Source organism: Muntiacus reevesi, chromosome X (assembly GCF_963930625.1).
Source record: "Muntiacus reevesi chromosome X, mMunRee1.1, whole genome shotgun sequence".
Classification (NCBI taxonomy): Eukaryota; Metazoa; Chordata; class Mammalia; order Artiodactyla; family Cervidae; genus Muntiacus; species Muntiacus reevesi.
In genome coordinates, this window is record NC_089271.1 from 114,982,711 (window position 1) to 114,992,068 (window position 9,358).

The window sequence follows — 9,358 nt, forward strand, 5'->3', positions numbered from 1 at the left end:
TGATAATACACATATTTCAATGCTATTCTCTCAAATCATCCCACCCTCACCTTCTCCCACAGAGTCTAAAAGTCTCTTCTTTACATCTGTGTCTCTTTTGCTGTCTCGCATATAGGGTCATCATTATCACCTTTCTAAATTCCATATATATGCATTAATAAACTCTATTGGTGTTTTTCTTTCTGACTTACTTCACTCTGTATAAAAGACTCCAGCTTCATCCACCTCATTAGAACTGATTCAAATGCATTCTTTTTAGTAGCTGAGTAATATTCTACTGTGTATATACACCACAGCTTTCTTATCCATTCATCTGCCAATGGACATCTAGGTTGCTTCCATGTCCTGGCTATTGTAAAGTACTGCGATGAACACTGGGGTACACGTGTCTCTTTCAATTCTGGTTTCCTCAGTGTGTATGCCCAGCAGTGTTATTTTTTTTTTTTTCAACGTGCTGGACCTCAGCTTCGATGAGGAGATGGTAGTGAGTTCTCACTCATGTTGTTCAGATTTTCCAAGGAATGCATGAGAGGGTGTCGTCATCGATCTCAGCAGTGTTATTTATGCAGGTTAACTGGACCTGCCTCATGGAGTTTCGCATTAAATGAGATCACATACGAAAAGAAACTTCTTACAGTGGCTAGCACAAGGAAAGCATTCAATAAATGGTAGCTATTATTATAAAGGGTTCCCCTGGTGGCTCAGCGGTAAAGAATTTGCCTGACAATGCAGAAGATGCAGGTTCAATCCCTGGGTCAGGAAGATCCCCTGGAGAAGGAAATGGCAACCCACTCCAGTATTCTTGCCTGGTAAACCTCACAGACAGAGGAGCCTGGCGGGCTACAGTCGATGGGGTCACAAAAGAGTCAGACACGACTGAGCGACTAAACAACAACAAACACTGAAATGTTGTGAAGTAATTAGCCTCCAACTAATAAAAAAAATTAAAAAATAAAATAAACAACAACAAATATAAAACTAGAAAGAGAGCTGAGGCCAGCCTTTGGAGCAAGGGTGTTAGATCATTATCTAAGAGACTCAACTTTGTTCTGAAAGCCACAATCAGTTGATGAAGGTTTTGAGCAAGAAAGTAACATTATCAAAGTAGTAGCAAACACTGCAGAGGGGTCAAGGAGAATGAATATCGAAAGGGGGTTGCTTGACTTGATGGCAAAGAAATAAGTGGAAACCTTTGAAAAGGACTGTTCCAATAGTAGGAAGCACTGTTTCATGGAACAAGGGTTTAACGAGTAACTTGTAGGGGAGGAATGAGAAGTAAAATAATGAAAGGAGAAAAATAAGCAAGTAAAGGAAGGATCCAAACAAAATAAAGAAGAGTTCAGCCAACTGAGGAGTTCTTCTATTCAAATCCTTACCCTACATCAAGACTTTTCAAGACCCTAAACTTACTTGGCTCACCAAGCCATGCAATCTACAACCTCTGTATACTTTTGTCACAGGAAAACTGGCTTCCTCCCTCCCTGCCTTCCTCCCCCTGAGCACACACATGAAATAAAGTCTTCAAACACCTTGGCCCAAGTTCTCAGGCTTACCTGGAATGCCAGTTTTGAACCATCTCCCTGCTTTTATGCAAATTAACTCTTCCTCTAACTGTTCATTTCCTCAAGGAAGCCTGGTTTATGATCCCACCCCTCAGTATGTTGTCCCTCATCTGACCTTCTTCAGCTCTTGTCTGTACTCCTCATTTGGTCTTTATGTGCTACCTTTTATTGTTATTTATCTTTCATGTATATCTTCTCTCTCTCTCCAAGTGGATTATAAGGTCCTCGGGGGCCTTATTCATCTTCGTATTTGCAGTAATGTGCACACAAGAAAGCGCTCAATAACTGGCTGTTGTTGATGATGATTACAATAAATTGAATTGAGGAATAATGTCATCAAGCTATGGCAGCCTGGTGAGTCACCCTTATCACTGCGAAGAGAGACTTATCAAGGAAATAGAAGTACTCACATTTGCCTGACAGGGCTCTCTCCCCTGGGGTTGTGCTGAAGTCACATACTTCTTTTTTTCCATGTTGGTGCTCTCTTTTAGCTATTTGAACATATAGCATCCAACTTTTATAATATGCTCCAACTTCTAAGCCTTTAGCTGATTTAATGTTGTTTGCTTCCTGATGAAAACTACGGATACACCTTAATCTCATGCAAATCATACTTTGGGCTGCATAATTTACTCCAAATAACTTTACACTCATGATGTGTGGATCCTGGTTAATTTCACAATGGACTCACATCCCTGTTCATTCCATTTCAACCTGTCTCTAATTTCCAAGGTCCAGCTGTGGTCTACCTGAGTTTGTATTAATGTAATGAATAGGTTCAGAAAGCCCAGCAAAGGGTTCTGACTAGAAAAGAACATGGAGACAAGTGACTCCATAACGATCTACATTGTCTAGCCATTTATAATTTATAGCTTAGCTTAAGGGCTGCCATAAAAAGATATTAATAGCCTCTGAACCCCCTTTTCATGTGGGGATGAATCTTACATTCGGGAGACCTCTCATCAAATGAGTCTGAGTGAGGCAGCGCTCCTCTCTCACCATAGAAGCTAAAAAACTCCTTCCCAATAGTTCCTGCAGCTAGAATAGGGGCCCATGATCTGACTCGGCTGGTCACAGGCGTGAGTCCCAGAAACATACAGAAGCACAGAGGGAGAAATCGTACTGGAGACCACAGCCCTGTCGGGTGTGGAGGACCACAGCCCTGGGGTTCATGGCTCCATAGCAGGTATTGCAGCATCCTCGCTGTCCAGGATTCAGAGAAAGATGGGGGATGTAGCTCTGACTGTTAGAGCCACTCTTGTTCCTGCCTATTTTCTGAATCTAGTTCTCCTACCTTTCCAGCATTTCTGTGGATGACACAATGTCCTCCCCCCCACACACCTATACCTTTTAATTTGAAAAACTTCAAATAGTCCAAAAGTTGAAAAATTAGTACACTCAATTTCTATATATACTTCACTTGGACTTGCCAACGTTTTACATCTTGCTACATTTGCTTTTTCTCTCTTATATATACATATATGTACATATAGGTAGGTCACACATCATGACATACATATATCATATACTAATATACTTGAAAACAACTTGCAGACATCATGAGACTTTTTTAATGGTAAAAATGTGTAATGTTTATTTTATTTTTTAGAAGTCATGGGATTTTGCTCCTAAAAACTTCAGTATATATCTCCTTAGAACAAGGACAATCACCTAGATAATCACAGTAACATTATCATACCCAAGAAATGTAATAATCATTCTCTAAAATCATCTAACAAATAGTATATACTCAAACTTCCCCAATTGTCCCCAAAATGCCTCCTCTATTTTTCCCCCAATCCAGGTGCCAATGAAGCTTTGTACATTGCTTTTAATGACCGTGTCTCTTCAGTCTCTTAACCAAGAACAATTCCTTCCCCTTTTGTTTCTCTTGACAAAACTTTTGCCCAAGTGTTCAGGCTAGTTGTCTTGTAGACCAGCCCATATCCAGGATGTCTCTGATTACATTCTCATGATTAGATTCAGGCTAATTCATATATGCTGCCATGTTCGTGTTATTTTATCACATCAGGAAGCGCATAATGTCAGGTTGGTAATCCTAAGACTAATCACTTTAAGCAGTGACTGTCATGTCTCATCATGGTAAACTCACATTGTTCCCATTGCAGTTAGTCACTAACCTGTGGGATGATTGACATACCTTGACACCATGTGAGTATCCTGTTGCCCAAACTAATTTTTATTCAATGATTTTAGCCATCATCGATGATCCTTTTCGATTGATTATTACATTGGAGGTTGGAAAATGTTATTTCTAATTCTATCATTATTTCCACATTTGAAAACCAAAATTACTATGAAAAGAAGAGCTTTCCTTCCACCTCACCTCCCACTCCCCGATCCCTCACCCTATCACTTCAGACTCATGGATTGTTTTCATTCCGTGCATTGTAAGCCATTAACAAGATCATTATTTATGATGTTAACTTGTCTCAAATTTGATCAGTGAGAGCACTTCAAACCAGTCCCTGTGTCCTTGTGACTTGACTATATTAGTGTTTGAGTACTTTTTCTAGCACCTAAAATGTTCCAGGCTCAGTTGTACTTTCTCCACCTCAGCCCTGTAATCAGGCCTTTCTTCAAGGGGCCTAGGTTCTTTTCAGTAGGGAATGGTATTTAGAAACCAGTATTTGAGCTCTAGGTATGCTCATTGCCACTAGGTTGTCATTACTCCTAAGCCCTTTGAGTGAATAGAGCTAGGAAAAACATATATACATACATAAAATGAATACATACTTATGTTTCAAACTTAAATTTAACACTGGAGGGTTTTCCCTTACTTTATAAAGATTACTTTATATTCACACCTCTTTTCTGGTACTGTGAAAATCTTGGTTCCTGATAACATTAAAACATTTACTTACTTGCTTTATCCTATATATACAACTATAATGTACAATTAACAATAAATTGACTTGCTAAATTTTATAATTAATATACTGCTAATTTTGTTCTTAGAACATATTCTAATGATGTCATAGAGAACTGTGTTAAAATTTTTTAAAGAAACTTGAATTTTCTCTCTATGCTTTGTTGTAAATGTGATATTTAGTTAGGTTCATTTGTTTCTATTTGTATTAAGTTTTAAGGTTTGATATTTCATCTCTTTTTTTATTAAATTTTCTTTTTTAATGTGTAAAACATTTACATGTTCAAAAGTCAAAAGTCTCTAAAAAGTTACCATTAGAAAAGGTTTTCTTCTATCCTCTGTATCCCAGGTGACCCCCCATAGATTCTGTTGTACCCTTTCTCTATTTTTGTAAGGAAAAAATACACACATACGAAGATATATACTCTCACTTATCACACAAAAAGTAGGATGCCATATTTATCATTTTTCCTTTTTCACTTAATAATACATAATACATCCTGGAAATTACACCATATCAGTTCATAGATTGTGCCTCATTCATTTATAGGGCTGTTTGTACTCTGTTGTGCTCCATGTCTTACAATTTTTTATCTCTCCCATGGTACCTAGCACTATCTCTGGATGATAGCAGGTAAATTACAAATATTTTGTGGTTGGCTAGACAAAATAATAATAGTATAAATTGCAGCACAGGCTACTATGATTAGACTTAAAGAAGAACATCCTTTTTTTAAATTTTTTTTTCATTTATTTTTATTAGTTGGAGGCTAATTACTTTACAATATTGTAGTGGTTTTTGCCATACATTGACATGAATCAGCCATGGATTTACATGTGTTCCCCATCTGTCTTAAAACAACTGTATTTCACTTTTTAAATACAAAGGATCATAAGAGAAAAAAAGAAAAAAAGAAGAGCATCCTACAGTAAGAGTAAGTTGCTTAAAATTGCTTAAAGAGGTTGTAGAAAACCTGTTCCTAAATATTTTAGCAATTACAGGGGGAAAACAGCAGTCTAGATTAAGATAGATAGCTGGTCAGCATCTGCTTTAACAAACCTCATTACTCAGAAAATTTTAGAAGCTAAAGTAAATTAGAGTAAACACTGTATCAATATTAAAAGACTTCTTGAAATACCAATATAGCATTAAAATATTCGCCCAACTAGGGACACTTTCTTCACAATGACACTACCAAGATGTGATTTAGTAGTGAATTTCCTTAAGATTTTGAAATCATATGATAGGTCATTTATTGAACTCCTTCCCCCCCACCACCACCAACTGTGAACTTTGGCACACACGGTGCCTTTTCCTTGCCTGTAGTTATTGCCAAGTTTATTTTTTTTTAATATAGAAAAGCATTCATTGGCAAGCTTTCCTACTGAATGGTGAAAAGCCTAGTTCATCCTGGGACTTTGACATATGCCCTCATGCTAGAGTAGCTTTTAACTGACCTCAAGAACTTTGTTCAAATTTTTTTTTCATTTTTTTTTTATTAGTTGGAGGCTAATTACTTTACAATATTGTAGTGGTTTTTGCCATACATTGACATGAATCAGCCATGGATTTACATGTGTTCCCCATCCTGAACCCCCCTCCCACCTCCCTCCCTGTCCCATCCCTCTGGGTCATTCCAGTGCACCAGCCCTGAGCACTTGTCTCATGCATCCAACCTGGACTGGCGATCTGTTTCTGTGTCTTGATTAAAGTGTTCAATTCTCTAACAACCCAACATTGCCACAAAACACATTGCTTTTCAAAGTGTGGCTGGGAAGATCAAGTCTAGAGCCTTCCTACTTATTCCAAATATGGTCCAGGAACCATGAGCATCAACCATCATCATCTGGGAGTTTGTTAGACAGGCAGAATCTCTGGCCCCCATCCCAGATGTAGCAAGTCAGAATCTGTGTTTTAACAAGATTCCCTCCCACCCCGCCACTCAGTGACTCATGATGCACATTAGGATGTAAGAAACACTAATGTAACATCTGCATGAGAGAATCTAACAGTTAAACAAGAATATCCCAACAAATCAGAAGGTATACAGTGTTAATCACATTTGTTGCTACAGGTGGGGCTAGTGGTAAATAACCTGTCTACCAAGATGTAAGAGACATGGGTTCAATCCCTGGGTCGATCCCTGGAGGAGGGCATGGCAACCCACTCCAGTATTCTTGCCTGGAGAATCCTGTGGATAGAGGAACCTGGTGGGCTACAGTCCATGGGGTCTCATAAAGTTGGACACAACTGAAGCGACTTAGCATACTGAAAGGAGTGGGAGAAAGATAATGACAGAGTGGAGTCACTGTAAAGGGGATGGGAGTGGGAATAGTAAAGAAAGATTGTACCCAAACCATTTAGATGGTACCCAAACCAGAAGTTTGGTACTGCCAAAAAGTCAGAGGTTTGTAAAATCTGTCTCACAGCAACAAAAGGGAGTGAGGGAGGCGTGAAAGAGAAAAGGAAGAGATCCAGATAATATGGTGGAGGCCGGAAGACATCAGAAAATCAGAGCTTCAGTCCTGCTGGCAAACTAAGTGTAATTGGGGCACAAATCACTGATGAAGGAAGGATTATGACTAAGACATGGGTTAGGAGCAGCCAGCAGAGCGGGTGGAAGTATACAGCTCAGAAGATCCAACTTTCAGCACAGCAGAACCCTTCCCCTCTCTTGATTTACTCTTCAGTGATTGTGAGCTTTCTAAAGACCTACACGTACCTAAAAATAATGGAGATTTTGTGAAACCTTCCCCTTGATATGCAATCTACAAATCTGTTATGTAGTTTTTAATTAGGCCTCTTCCCATAATGACGTCTTCAGAGTGCTTGTGCATGTGAGCATGTGCGTCGGGGTGGGAGGGGGGACAATCAAGGACTTTTCTCTAGATCTAATAGGAAAAACGTGCCAGTGAGAAGGTGAGTGAAGAGGGTAAAATGTCCCCCAAGTCACTACAGGGACCCCCCCCCCCAATTTGCTTCATCAAAACAAGTGTAAGCTACCTCCTTAAATTCAGAACCGGAAGGCACAGTTGAAATCCCTTGACGTTCACCTATTACATGTCTTTATGGATGTCTGATTTAAGACCATGCAGAGCCCTCCTCTCCAAGAGTCACCCAAACCTGAACTGAATCATCTAAATCTGCTGTGATTTTTATTCATAGTCTACAAAATTGAGTTTGCCAGTTGCGAGAGAGAGAGAGAGAGAGAGAGAGAGGGAGAGGGAGAGGGAGAGGTATTAGATAATGCTAGGAAATGGCAACACTTCCCCAAAACAGAACCAGGCCACACAGATCCTGTTCTGCCTTCTATTCTAGCTGGAAAAAGATTTATTTCCTCCCCATTTTGCAATAGTCTGTATTATTTGAGGTTCTGCCCTCAGTCTCTTCCTCCACAGCCGCTTTCAAATCCTTGTTTAGAATCACGGGGAAGGAGGGAGGGAGGGAGGAAGCTCTCACCTGAATTTTCAATAACCGTATCAAAGAAAGAGAAGCCCCAAAGAAATATGAAGCCCACTGTTGTGTGCACATGAAATGGCATGGCAGGTACCATTTATTTTAATAAAGGAACAAGTAAATTCGTTTCACAGAGTAATACTAAAATTGGTTTCCTCCTCACACAAAACCATGAAGATATTTATATATAATTTATCTTTCTAAGTTGTCATGTGGCAAAAGGCCGCTTGCTGTGCAGCAGACTTCTCTCGGTACTTAGAGAGAATTACGTGATTAAATAGAGACCTGAAAAGTTTTGAACAAGCACCAAAGAAGAAAAGGTTTCCTCTTCAAGTCTTAATGAAGTGAGCTCATTCCTCCTCCAACATCAACTTAGCCCTGTGTAGTTTGTTTTCTTGCGGGTTAATCACTGACCAGAGCCGCAGTGCGGACCACCAGTTTCCAATAAACCATAAAAGGCCGATCAGCAGCCATTGTGCTTTTCTGTAGGGCTTAGCAGACAGCAGCTGAATAAACCTGTTCAAAGTCAGAACAGTCAAGCAGGAGCGCAGAGGCCCAACTGGTGCCTCTGGTGAATCCTGAAAAGCAAATTAATTTATTAGAACATAATTGATAGCATGTGCAAATACACTAGCCAAAGACTCCCCTGTGCTAATTTTGGCATAATTAAATATGGGGCAGTTAATGAATAGTGTTCCGGGAAAGCAACATTATGATAAATATCCAATTATTACTTACTGTATCCCATACTTGCTATGTTATATGCAGGCTAATGCCTCTGCTTTCGGGGCATAAAGAAAAATCAGAGGGAAAGAAAAGACCTAACTGATTCCTCCGAATTAAGATTTAAATAAATGCTGTTGTGAGTGAAATACGCCCAGAAAGAGAATTACTTAAATATGCAGGGAAAAGAAGACATGAAATCTATCCATTATGTTTTCATGTAAATGCACGTGTTCTTTCTTCTTTGGAGAGTTTCACATTTGTGAGTCTGTTGAGAGCCTCTGTGCAAACGTTGTCTAAACAAGGGCTTCCCTTAAAGGAAAAAAAAAAAAAAAAACAACTCCACCTGCCAAGGTAAAGACAGCGAGCTGTTGGAATACTGCAGAGCAAACGCAAACCAACAGCCAACGTGCTGCTGGCTCTATGGAGTCCTCTGACACCACTTTTGTTTCTACCCTTTCCCTCAATCTTGCTTCGGAAATTACTGCCAAAAACAGTGCTCCCCGCGGGTCAGGACCTGAGATTCAGCAGTCTCTCCAGACTCACAGTGCTGTAACAACTCCATCAGGCAGTTTCTGATGTGGCCGTTGGCTACTGACTCCAACAGGTTACGAAAACAAAACAAGTGGCGGGGGCGGGGGGGGGGGGGCAGTCGCTGCGAAAAATAAATAAATAACACCTCGCTAACCAGCCTGGTTGACTGGGGCTTTTGAAGTCACAGCATCA

The 9,358-nt window shown here is 39.7% G+C and overlaps 1 non-coding gene across 1 annotated transcript; it reads right to left on the reverse strand.

The window, feature by feature from the left end:
* Nucleotides 1-456: 456 nt before the first annotated feature.
* On the reverse strand, nt 457-549 carry LOC136154941 (small nucleolar RNA SNORD116). Its single transcript, XR_010660636.1, has one exon. It is a non-coding gene; the product is annotated as a small nucleolar RNA SNORD116 (small nucleolar RNA).
* Between the last annotated feature and the right edge of the window lie 8,809 nt (nt 550-9,358).